We start from the raw sequence: 14002 nt of genomic DNA, 5'->3' as shown, positions 1-14002 counted from the left end.
AAAACTTCATTTATTTTGGAGGGGCTTTTTTTTCATCAGATATCTGGAGCGGCCATGGGTGTAGCATGCACACCAATTTATGCCAATATTATACTTGCTAGACGGGAAAAGTTATATGTCTTTGGCCCCAGAATTTTTGTCTAAAGTGCATGGTTACTTCAGATTTCTGGTTGATGTGGAAGGGGACAATAACACGCTTATTAAGTGGGAAAATACAACAAATTTGCTTAAGTTTAGGTATACTGTGGGGGATGGACCCAATTAACTATCTTGATATTAAGTTGAAGAAAAATTATACCTTTGGTTCTTTTGTTTTGACCATGTTTAGGAAGAGAGTGATTTCTAACTCTTACCTGCACTCTCAAAGCTGCCATCCATTTCATCAGAACTCGATTGTTAAGGGTCAAATAGTGAGGCTGTCAAGGTTTATTACCAAACATGAAACATTTAAGGATGAGATCCACAAACTAATGTGTTTGTGGCCAGGGTTTATCCCATCGAGTTACTAAACAACATCAAGGACGAGGTTATGCAGTTACATAATGATTATTTCTCTCCCATTTTGAAGATATCCACACAGGGTGAAACGTCAGTAACATTCCAAATTCCAGATAAAAGGGGCGACATTTTTGTTACCTTAGGTACACCAATACTGTCACTTCCCTTTAGTACTGATATACTAAGGTAATTAATAATGTTAGATTAAACTGGGATATAACTATCGACTGACTTGAAAGAAATGATAAGGCCAACTTCATTAATTGTCTATAGTAAAGGGAGATTGTCTACAGTAAAGGGAGAAATATTAAGTCCCTAATTGAGAAGAACGTTGACAGCTGGAAAACTGAATATACAAAAGGTATTATGTTTAAGTGTGAAGCCTGCAAAATCTGCAGGTATATACACAAAGGACTATACATTTCGTCTGTCAGTAATAATAGAACCCGCCCTTGTGCAGGAAAATGTAATTGCAACACAGGAAATGTGGTTTATTTAGCCACCTGTATTTCCTGCAGTAGTTTCTACGTGGGGTAAACAAATAGGAAGTTGACGGAAAAGGTTCATGAACATCTGTATGATATAGAGAACAAGGTTACTAATGCCTTGTTTAGGCACACACAGAGTTATCCATCCTTTAAGAAATTTGTGCGTTTTATCATTGATCATGTTACTGTAGAACCTTTTAGGGGTGATTTGGATTTATTATTAGAATACAAAGAACTTGCATAGTAAGTGAAGTTAAATGTCTCTGTGTCCCCTGGAATTAATGACATAATATCCTTATCTCTGTTGCTGAAGACAGCACAGGTTTTATGACTTTCATATTGATTTTTATATTTCATTTCATATATTTCAGCTGCTCTTTATCACCTGAACTGACTGATTAAATCATTTATTTAGTCAACATCAATGTAGCATTCAATGCTTAAATGCATTTGTATGAACATATATATATATATATATGCACATACACATACACACACACACACACACACACACACACACACACACACACACACACACACACACACACACACACTATTTTTTCATAATTTTTATATACTAACTTATATTTATTGAATTATATTTATTTGAATTTTAACATCAGTAGTTTTTGTTAGCCTGCATCTTTAAATGAGTTTAAGCCTCAATTAATTACAGTTAATTATTGGTGGTTCATGGGTATTTTATATGTCACTTGATAGGCATCAGTTAACTCAGATGAAGTCTTTGTAAAAGTTTAATAAAAGACGAAAGCGCTCAGTTGGTTTTAATAGTTCATTTACTTAGTGCGGGTGAATAAAGTATTCTGGCTATGGATGATTTTTTTGTCTGTATAATAAAAGAAAAAAATTAGTTAAGGCATATAATAAAGATATAACCACATTAAGACTTGATCATAAAGATTTGCAAAAAAAAAAAAATTTTAATGCAAAGAAGCCCAATGTGGAACATAAAATGCCACGAACACATATCAAATTCCTTCATTTATCACATCAGACAATTAAAAAAGTAACATAACTATGGTCTGAATTAATGCATAAGGATATTACTCAATCAGACGTTTAAGATACTGCTTATGTACCTGCAGATAAATTTAGTGTCAACTTCACACCAGAAATAAATCACTTTAATTCCAAAGTCTCTTCCTCTCCAAAAGATCATGGAACATGTCCAAACTGCATGCCCTAAAGGCAAAAATACCATATCTATGAGCCCTGACAATATATAGCCGGTTGCTTAACAGTGCCAAATACACCCTCTCAGAACCCCTTCTAAAACTGTTCAGAAGCATATACTTTGGCTGTCATTAAGCTGAAGTATGAAAAACGTCTGTTGCTATGCCACAATATGATCCAGAGAACTGTACACCCATCAGCCTAATAAAATTTTCATATCCATGTAATACATTTTATCATAAGTTCTGATAAATAAAAAAACTGTAGTGATCTAGAGCCACAACAATATAATTTATGAAATGAAAATCTTGTTTACTTACTTTAGCACATTTTTTCGAGAAAGTCACTGATGCTACCTGGATTTGGCCAAGGCCTTTGACACTACTCCCCATGCTGGAATTGTAAGCACATTTAAAATACCAAAATATACACCCTTTTATAAGATGTGTAGCAAAATAGTTGACAAAACTCACATACTTTAAAACACTGGGTGCCTAGTTAGAAACAAAGTGACTAGTAGCATTCCTCGGGGCTCAGTACTGGGAATCCTTCTGTTCAGCATTTACTGCTTCTGTTTCCAAACCATTAACCTAGGGCTTAAGGCTAAGTACATTTTCCAATGACTTCAGACAGGGTATTGTTCGCTTAGCATCAGACGCCATGTTGGTATAACAATGACTAAAGCGTACAAATCAGTGGTATATAAAAAATAGTCTAAAATCAGTGGTATACAAAAAAGTCTAAAATCTGAAGTGTGACACTGCCAACTCTGGTAGACAAATTTCACCAGCAATGTACAGTATAGCCAGCACCAAAATCCAGAATAATGCAATCAGAGACCTCAGCGTAGTCATAAATCACTGCCTATCCTTTGACCATCATGTAGCAACAGTAATCAAGAAATGTTATCTACCCATTCAATAGCTAAAGATACTTTATCCAGGGAAAAATAAGTTATCACTCCTTTATACTCCAGCCTGAGCAACACAATTATAGAATATAATGAGCGTTTTAGTAGACATTTAGCAAAGGACATCACACCGCTAGAAAGATTCCAAAGAGTCCTAACTAAAAACATCACAAGACTAAAGACCCTCTGCTACCAAGACATAACTGCACCTCTCTCTACATATATTGTCTCTTACAGACTCCTGCATGGTGATTTGTGTCGAGCGTTCTGTACTGTTTAAGGCTCAACCCTCTTATCTATGTCACATCCACAAAACAAACACTCAATCTGCACCAAATACATAAGACATGCTAGAGGAACAGATTCATGGCTCAGCATTTCTCACATCTCTGGAATAACCTTCTGTTACACACAAAACAGTGCAATACCACTACTTCCTTCAATGCGAACCTTGATGAGTGAATGGGTTACTGTAAACTCATCCTAGGCTTGACTTGTTTTGCCCTCCTGTAAGGAAAGGGTAATCTATGAGGGTGCATACTTATAGGTTCATAGGCTGGTACTAGGCTATCAGCCCTAGGGCCTATACAAGCCTAGCCATAAATATTCCCTGGCTATTTCTTCCCACACTATTTACTTCCCTGGACCCCTGTCTAGCAGGGAGACAGACATGATCCCCGGGGTGAATTTCCTTTCTCCCATCCAATCATCAAGGTTCCTTTTGAAGAGGGACAAAGAGGCGCTCTGCTTGACAAGTATGGGTAATCTATTCCAGAGTCTGGGGAGTCTCTGGGTCAAGAACCTATCCCTCCAGCATGCTTTGTTTATTGTGATGACAAGGTTTAGATCCCTGGTGGGTGTGGCTCTGAGGGATTGGGATTTCTTTAAGTCTAACATGTCCAACAGCTCTGGGTGTGACATGGCCTTGTATGTTAAGCAGAGATCGCCTCGGAGTAGATGATATGCAACAGAGTATAGCTGGAGTTTAAAGACAGTCAGCATACGGCATCTGCTTTAGGCCTGTGATTCTTTTAGTGAGGTATTTCTGCAGCCTTTCCAGTTGTTGCAGATGTCTTGAGAGGTACAGAACCAAATGGGGTGTTGTATTCTATAATGGGTCTAATGAGGGATGAGTACAGTGGGACAATGACCTCCTTTTTTCTGGATGAAAAGCCCTTAGTGATGAGGTGTGCCACATAACTGTTGTGGTGATATGGTTATTGAAGGTGAGATCACTGTCCACCTGTGTCCCTAAATCCCTTATCACACTTTTGGTGTTTAGTGTACTGCCAACTATGTGGTAGTTCACAGGTACATGTTTTTTCCCAAAGAAATAACTATACATTTCTTGGCATTGAGCTTGAGCCCATGGTTCTGGCACCAAGCATCTGTTTCTGTAAGGCCCTTTTGTAGAGTATCCACATCATTTGGAGATTCAATAATGGCTCCCAGTTTGCAGTCATCTGCGAACTTTGTTAGCCAGAGCCCCTTGGTTCTGGCCTGTACTTCAGAGAAGAAGATGCCAAACAAGAGAGGTCCCAGGACTGAAACCTGAGGTACTTCACTTGTCTGGAGCTGGATTTGGAGTCATCTATTTTACAGTGTGGGTTCTGTCAGCAAGCCAGTTGGCAACCCATTGAGTGACGTAGGGATTAATGCCCAGCTTAGTAAGTTTATCTATGATTCTAGAGTGGGGAATGGTGTCATGGGCCTTGGCAAGGTCCAGGTAGGCTGTGTGGACTGCTTTACCCTCATCCACGGTTCTGGAGACTGATTCGAAGAAGTCAATCAGGTTCAGGAGACAAGATCGGCCCTTCACAAACCCAAACTGGGTGGGGTCCAGTGTTTGAAGGCTGCCAATGTCTTTGTTTATAAGTTCCATGATAATACGTTCCATGGCCTTGCAGATCAGGCTCGTCAGACTGATGGGGCGGTAGTTCCCGGGATCCAAGGTGGATCCCCCCTTGTGGAGTGGGATAACTGTAGCTGTACGCCACTCAGTGGGCATGAAGCCTGAGGTGAGGGTTTGATTAAACATGACACTTAGGTGAGGTGCCAGCTCATTTTGTAGTTCATGTAGTACACAGCCCGGGATGTCATCTGGTCCCATGGATGCTGTATTCTTGGCTATGGAGAGTGCATTTTTTACCTGTGTGGCAGTTATTACCGGTGATTATGGTCCATGTACTGACTCTGCCTTGTAAACTATCAATCACTGAATACAGATCACTGCTGCACTGTCATAGAAAATACCTAGAAATTGCCAACAGGCAGATGTCTGTTCATCTAATCTTACCTCCACAGTTTTCTGACATCCCTATGTTGAGGACATAACTAAAACAGTCAGAAAAAAAGGAGAACAGTCTGTACACATTTTCTGTTCCTTTTGCTGCAGAGAAAGAGAGAGAGAGAGAGAGAGACAGACTACTACATTCAACCAGGTAAATTACAGAGAACTGCGAGAAGTACGTAAACTGGTAGCGGTTCCGTTTTTGCTAATATTTATTGCAAAGTTGCTTACTTCTTACTGTATTCTGTTGAATTTGGATTGCTTCGGCTTTGACTCTAGATGTAATTCTGAGGCTGATGACATCCAGAGTTTGTGTGCACGCGTGTGTGTGTGTGTGTGTGTGTGTGTGTGTGTGTGTGTACACGTGCGCATGTACATCTGTGCGTTTTTTTTTTAATCTATTTTTTACTTCACTGTATTCTGTTTACAGCCAGTGTCCACCCTGTTCTCCAAAGCCCTCTTTACTCCCCACAGCATCATCCCCTTACTCAAAAGGGGGGGGGGGTCTGGCTAAATCCTGCCTGACTTTGCAGGCAATCTCTCCTGTCCCAAGGAGGGGATGACCTTCGAAGTCTTTTACTCCCAAGAGTGTAGAGTTCTTCTTCCTACATACACTCTGAATGTCTAGGGAAAGGGAGCAAATCCTGTCATAGCTTCAAAGGCAGGCCATCTTTCACCAGGTAGGGAACGGCATAAGGATGTTCAGCCTCCAAGACTACCACTCTCAAAACCTTCAATGCCAAAAGGTGAGAGCAGTGGAGCAAGCATCAAATGAATAGCTTGGGACACGTTTAGTGGAAGGGATCCTTAAGTGGACAGAGTTGGGATGATGCAAGCATCACCACACACATCACACAGGACATGTGCCCCAAGCAACCAATCTTAGGCAGGCTACCTTGCAGTCAGAAAGACATACCCCAGTTTCTACCAGAATGAGTTCATGGCTTTTCTACCAGAATGAGTTCATGGCTGCAGGCCGATCTGCCCCATCCTCCAATGTCTGTGCCATAAGCACCAGAACCATTAACTGAACTTGAGTTACATAGGCTGTAGTCAGGACTTTATCCCTCTATACCACTGAAGCAAACTGCCCCCCCCCAGGCATATACTTTTGTCATTGTTTACTTATGCAGTGCAGTAAAACAATAACAATGAGTTTAATTATTATGCAAGTTGGCGATACAAAGCAACCAAATCTTCAAATTTAAACAGCAGGAATTCTTAAAGGACAGCAATGTACCAGATATGACGCACGTGCAATGATTTACCTAAAAAAGAGAGACTCTTGTACAGTGTTTATAATCCAAAATTCCTTTGGCACTATATGCATGAAGATTACGATAATACTGCCCAGGTATTCAAAAATAAATGATATGATGACAAAACTGGAAGACAAAATGGGAGAAAAGGATTTGGACACACGATAGTAATTTATTCCTGATCAAAGTTTTTTTTCCCTCATTCAGGGAGAAAACCTCACCATCACTCTGACGGCTGCGGCAAACAGTGTATCCTGAAGGTGATAGTAACAGGATTGAACATAAGACAAGGTTAATATTAACCATAAAAGAAGCTGTGTGAGATAAGGGTATAAAAGACTGGTGCCAAAGACAAATCAGAACAATCACACCAAGAACAGCCTGAGCTGTAGTGCAGTATTGCGCTATAGTCATTTCTCCAGCCATTCAGTGTTGCTGAGTTGCAAACAATTTTCAAAGTCAAAGTAAACTTTATTGTCGTACAGATCAACAGAGAGGAAAAATGCAGATCACTGCACAAAATGTTGATACTCAGGCTTGTACCATATGAATGACAGATTAAATTAATAAAGAAATTAAATTAAATAAAAAAAAGACACAAAAATGTAAGTAAAGTAAAACAAATGTGAAAGCTCTATTTACATCAGAAGCACAACAAATACAACAGCAGGAACAGACTTAGTAGAAATATAAGGATATGCAAAATAGTACTATAATAAATGAGAGGCACACATGTAAACTTGCCCACCACCAATGCATACCATAAACTTTACAGTCCACAGTTTTTTCCTAGTGCAGATCGAGACATATGAAGTCAGCTATTCAGAGAGTTTACATATGTAAACAACCATGTCATATTGCACACAAATAGCGTCTTAGGCTATGGGTTTGTTATTCAGCAGTCTGATAGTGTGAGGGAAGAAGCTAATCTGATGTTCAGCATCTAATGCTTCTGTAGCGCATCCTTGTTGGCAGGAGTTGGAACAGTCCATTAGCCGGATGGTGTATATCCCACAATAGTTTTTGGACTCTGCCACAGTCACCAATCTGCCTATCATGTCTTTGGAAGGGGAGAAAAAAACTGCAGTACCCAAAGAAAACCCGTGTGAATACAGGGAAGGCATATAGACCACACAAAGAAAGCACTAACTTATAAACAGCTAAGGGGAGGCAGGCCAGAAAGCTAACCTTTTACCAGAAATACAAGGAAGTAATTTATTACCAGGCAATATGCAATAATGTGAAGGAAGAGAATTTTCCAAGGGTCAAAAGCAGCAATATCTACACTAACATCCTCTAAATGACCAGGATCCTCTGTTCCCCCTTTTCCTAATGAAGGGAGGTATAGCTGTTGGTCAATCCACCACCTACACAGTGTACTCTCTCCAAGATTATGTTTCAGGACTTCTTGTCAGAGATCATGCAAAACAGTTTTATGAGTGCTACCTCTCTGTTCCAGTTCAAGTAGTGCAGGTGTACTGCTAAAACTCTAAGCACAAAAAGAAAAATCTAGCAAAGGTAGAATTTCCACTGTGTGATACCTTAAACCTCCTGAATCAGAGGCAACATGGGATATATGCAAATTACCCTTTAAGGATATCAGGTGTTTCAGCTAAATGACAATTCTGAATGTCCATGACTTTTTTCTTTTATTTTTAAGTCTTTTTATGGACAGTTTCAGCCCAATAAAGCCAAACCCCTCTAGCCGTGGACATGCATGTTTTTGCCTTCTTATGACATCATCAGTACAGCATAACAGGAATGTTTGAATTTTGAAAACACAAGGTAGTCATACCCAACTGATATCCATAAACCTAAGGGTTTCTACAAAATATCCCAACTAACAAACTAAAACAATGTTTAAAAAGGTCACACAGGAAAACCAATTGGTTCAAAATGCAAAAAGAAAAATCTAGCTAAGCCAGAATTCCCACTGTGTGATACCTTATGTCCATGACTTAAAATTTTGGCCTGAAATTGGCTAGCTTTGTTAGATTTTTCTTTTTGTGTTTTTAACCAATTGGTTTTCCCGTGTGACCTTTTTAAACACTGTTTTAGTTTGATAAAACTCTAAGCATTACAGTTGCATGCAATTCTGAAGTCTGGTTACATGATGAGTCACTATGCCTAAAAATAAGAAAGACTTTACTCAACTAAACTGTTATGAGATCAAGCTTGTAGTCAAAACAGGATTGCTCATAGCAATCTGCTACATACCAGAAAAGTAATATGCCTACGCAAACTATGAAGAATTCTAGATTTGAGCATGTTAATATTAGCTGCACAAGATTACTTCCACCCTGGTCAGTTGGGACAAAAGTCTGTAAGATAATGGAAACAGCTTTGTCTGCACATTCACATCAGTTACTGCAGTGGAAGGTAGGAATTAAGGTCGTTTTACACAGCAAAAGTGAAGTCTGAACTTTGGGAAGAAAAATTAAATAGACAAGGAAACCATAAAAAAATGCAAAAATCTGAAGTTTACTGACATCTTCAAGTATAGAATGCATTATTGAAATGTTAGCTGAATGGACTGGGATACCTGTCAAAGAAATTTTCATAGACAAAGCTCAGTGGGTATTTCTCCCTCAGTATCTACAGCAAAGATTCCTATATATCCTTCCTTGCATGTTTTCAATCTTACAGCCTGACAGAGAAATTTAACTCGTTACATCTGAGTAATGCCTCCAGGTGCATCCGTAGTTAACTCCTACGGACGCCTCTAGGAGTCAAATATTGTTTGTTTATATTTGCATCAATAACTCCAATACCATGCCATGTACAAGTTTTTATAGTTATTTCATCTTAAAGCTTACATAATGGCAAACTCAACTGCATTAATATTTGACCTCTGTCTAGTACAGGTAAATAGATATTAACTGTTGTTTTTATAACAATTTATATAGCCATAATTTTCACATTTTTCTAAATATCTCAACCAAGTAACACAGACAGAACTCCTTAGCCTCATATGAAAGCTCTCAGCTAGATGAATAATGTTGCTGACAGTATGTGTGCAACTTAGGTGGCTGCTGAGACATTGCAAGTTGTTTACAAAACATTACAAATATAATAGTTACTGTGTTTACTGTGACTTATAAAATTCAGTTTAAGACCTAGAACCTAAGAATATTGCCACTATAAAATAGTTTGTGCTGAAGAGTACGCCATTTATACCCCTTTCATAATCCCTGTGATTTCAGAGAAATTTGAGGATATAATATGAACCTGTCAAAAGGTTTAAGCTCCGCCCATTGGAATTTGCAGTGCAAACTTCCTCAGCTCCATTGGAGTGAATGAGACCATACAAAATGTGGTCTTCAGGTAAAGTGGTAAACATCAATGGCTCTAGAATCCTATCTAACCATGATTCTTCATCAAAAGCCAAGGGAAAGCTCTTTCAAACAGCCATTAAACTATGTTGGTTGGGAAAATCAAAATTCTGACTTACAAATGGTAACACACAGCAGCATATGCAACTGAATCTTCTTCTGTTTTTTGAAAAAAAAAATGATGGAGAGACAAAATGTTGCATCTGTTGTAGGTAAAAAAAGGTGAATGGTTTGACTGAACAGTCAATTTTCATGTACCCATCTCGTTGGCTGCTTCCTTTGCATAAGCTGTTTCTTTTATGTCAAGAGTCTGTAGTTTTGAATAAAAAATGATATCCCTTAGAATAATGAACTTTAGATGGTGGCATTATATGGATTTGGACTTTTGTATTTACTGTACTGGACATGTTTAATAAAGTTTAATCTCAAGGGCAACGGTTCATAGGTTTGCACTAGGCTAATGACCACCACAACTTTTACAAGCCAAGCTGTGCAACCCAACCCAGTTTTGCCCTCGAGTAGATTGGATGCCTATATGGTGGGGGGATGTTAGTAAGGAGGTAGCCAAGGGTTATGGGGAGGTGTTATTTTGGGAGTGGTTAACTTACCGTTGGTCTCTATCAGAGATATGGGGGTCAGGGGGTGAATTTATGACTTCTCATCCAATGATCAAGGTTTCACTTGAAAAGGATCAGGGATGAATTCCGCTTCACCTGGACTGAGAGCCTGTTCCATAGTGCAGGTTTGTGCTCTCCAGCATGTTTTATTTATGTCACAGGCAAAATTTAGGTCCTTGGATCTAGTGTTCCCTGCTGCTGTTTGTTTTGCAGATGTGCAAGAGGTCTGTCACAGCTGGGCCTGAGGATGCCTTGTATACCAGGCAAACACAACCTCTCAGTAACCTGTAGGAGACTGAGTAAAGAGATAAGACCTTAAAGCAGTCTGTGTAGATCAGGGTATTTTTACTCTGGATTTTCCTGGTTAGAAACCCTTAAGGGCATTCCAACTGTTGCAGATGTCTGGTTAGGTGCACGCCAAAGGGAAATTATACTCGATGATGGGTCTGATAAGGGCAGAGTAGAATGGTACTACAACTTCCTTGGAATTGTATGTCATACCCTTGCTTATGAGTTGAGTAACATGGAACGATTTTCTTACTATTTTGGCTACATGTTGGTCAAAGGCCAAATTACTATCAACATATGTTCCCAAAGAGCTAACTACTGGATCAACTGTTAGGGGTGTTTTATCAATACAGTAATTAGCCTGGGTGAAAGACTTCCCAAAGGGCCCTATAATGCATTTCTTCACACTGAGTTTTAATCTGCAATTCTGGCAAAAATCATTTGTTTGTGTAAGAGCCACCTGTAGGACGTTTGTGTCATGGGGAAAACCTATGAAAGCTGCCAATTTACAGTCATCTGTGAACTTGGTGAGCCAGAGACCTGACATTAGCCTTAACTTCTGAGAAACAGATGACAAACAGGAGTGGGCTTAACACAGAGTATTGTCTCACCAATCCTGACTTCTTGGGTCCTGTATGTGAGCCAGCCAGCAATCCGGTGAGTGATGTAGGAATTTATGACTAGTACTGAGTTGGTCATCAATACCCGAGCAGGGTATTGTATCAAACACTTTGGCCAGGTATAGGTAGGTAGGATGCAACGTTTTCCCTCATCCATAGCCTTGGTGACCCTCTCAAAGACGTCTACCAGGTGCAGTAGGCCAGCCTTGACAAAACCAAACTGGGATGGGCCCAGTGTCTGCAGGGTGCAAATGTCCTTGGTGAGCATTTCCATGATAATTCATTACATGGCTTTGCAAATTAGACATCTCAGACTGATGGCTCTGTAATTCCTGAGGTCAGATGGAGGGATCATCGTTGCAGCCCTCTATTCACTTTGTAACCTGTTTTGAGGCAGTAGTTGAATAGCGATTCTAGTGGTCCTGCTAGGTCATGTTTGAGGCTATTTAGAAAGTCATTGGGGATACTATCTAGGCCCATTAAAGCACTGTTTTTGGCCTTAGCAAGAGCTGCCAGGACCTGCTTCCTGTTGATGGCTGGGGGAGATGTGCTGGAAGAGATTTCACAAAGGGGTAGTGGGGGTGAAGGCAGAGCTACATTTATCAGCTAGAAGACTTGCTATGTCATCCTCGTCAGTGAAGATTGTGCCATTTATCAGCAGTTCTGAACACTCCTGTGTGGTCCCTTTAAGGTTTCTTACACAGCTGAAGAAGGTTTTGTGATTGTCCTTAGCCTGTGAGGCTATACTGATCTCATAATTGCCCTTGTTGGACCTTATTAGACCTCTTAATTTCATATTTAGTTGAATCAGAAGGCTCTCGTCTCTGCGAGAGTTGCTCTTTCATATTTTGGTAAGAACCTTTTTCCTTTTGTTATATGCCCTGTTAGGCTTAGGATTCCACCAGTGGGGTTTGTTTTTGGTGTTTGTACTGGGCTTACTGCTGGTATGTATGGCAGCCTCAACACAGCTATTTGCATGTTTGTACAGAGTTTCTGTAAACAATTCTGCATTGGCAGTGGTGTTCTTGTAAGTGTGGGGGGGTTGAATTTTGACAAACTGTCACTTAACAGGATATAGTTAGCTTTAGAATAGTTCCTAACTGTTATTGGTTTAGTTGGGTTTTCCTGGCTCATTTTTATTTTGAGGGCAACAGCTTTGTTCTTCAACCTCCCCAATGAGGACGCGACATAGGGAGGTGCACTGGTTAATGGCTATATCTGAATATTTATAACTATACTAGACTTGGAATGTTAGAGAGACCATAAATTGCACGTGCTATGAATTAAAGTAAGATGAATGAACTGATAAGCACACACACGACACTTGCATAACTTGGTTACTATTCTTTAGCTATCTCTTCTAATTTAGGACATTATAAAGTTGATGAACAAACTGATTTTCTTCATGATTTTGGATGCCAGCTGGTTGTGCAACAAGGACTTGAGACTTTTACAGATGCTGCATTGAATTTATCAAAACATGTTAAATCTTAAGGGTTGTGAATAATGCATACACTTGAGCTTACGTTAAATGTGGTACTTCCCTACAAAATTATCAAGCTTATTACAGCAAACAGCACAATTCCAGAATTAACCATGAAGCTTAAGAAAGAGTATCTGCTGCTGGTACCAACGGTCCGGAAGGGCTGGCAGGAATTTACCGTGAATGTAGAAGATTTCTTAGTATTTCAAGGAAGTAGACAGCATTCTTTTTTCCTCTTGTAGTGTACTGTCTGGGAAGAAAAAGGATTGGCTATTACTAGCTATGAAATACAATAAGTTAATAAATAAGGCAGGTAAGTTTATTCTAAGGCTAGAAAGTGTACTCACTGACAGGTGAAATGTCAAAATGTTTTTTACTTATAATTTGGAAGCCTGATTTTGCCAATGCTGCCAACAGTTCATAATTGGCAACATTAAGGATCTGTACTAAATTTGAAAGCTGACTTTTGTTAAAAAGTTTAATGACTGGAATGTGGGAGAGTCTACAACTACTACATGTGTTTCATTGAGGGGTCTTAGATGAGGAATACTTTAAAAGCATCTTAACCCTAAATAATAAAACAACGGTGGATCCCACAGGAGACTAGTTTAAAAAGCTGAATAGTGAATATTCACTAAGGAGTAAGCAGCGTTCTGCTGAAACAGATAAAATAAGTAAACTAAAACCATCAACAAGTTTACCTGAAAAGGGGAAAATCTCTTAAAATTACATCAGAGAGAGATTTTTTCCACTCTAATAAATATTTTCTAGTGATTTCTAGTATACATGAAAAATTCTGAAATGTTATTAAGAATCAAAAAGTCAGCCTCCAAGCTGTGAGGCGGAGAGATGGCTGGTCAGAAGGCCTCTTTCTGTCAAGAAAGGATATCTTCCCTGAAAGGTAAACCAAGACATTGGGAGCCACAGAAAGAAAGGAGAACTGCAGTAGTCTTGGCCAGAAAAGAACCACAAAGGAAAAATCAAATTAACATTGGGGAAGTCTAATAAGAACATGATGAGGTC

The 14002-nt window shown here is 39.3% G+C and overlaps 1 protein-coding gene across 1 annotated transcript in view; it reads right to left on the bottom strand.

Moving 5' to 3' along the window:
* The window catches only part of TRAM2 (translocation associated membrane protein 2), an 895653-nt gene that overhangs the window by 597679 nt on the left and 283972 nt on the right, over positions 1-14002 (bottom strand). The window lies entirely within an intron of this gene.

Source organism: Protopterus annectens, chromosome 2.part1 (genome assembly GCF_019279795.1).
Source record: "Protopterus annectens isolate FY-2018-M chromosome 2.part1, PAN1.0, whole genome shotgun sequence".
In the NCBI taxonomy this organism is placed as follows: domain Eukaryota; kingdom Metazoa; phylum Chordata; order Ceratodontiformes; family Protopteridae; genus Protopterus; species Protopterus annectens.
This window is presented reverse-complemented; position numbering and strand designations above follow the sequence as displayed.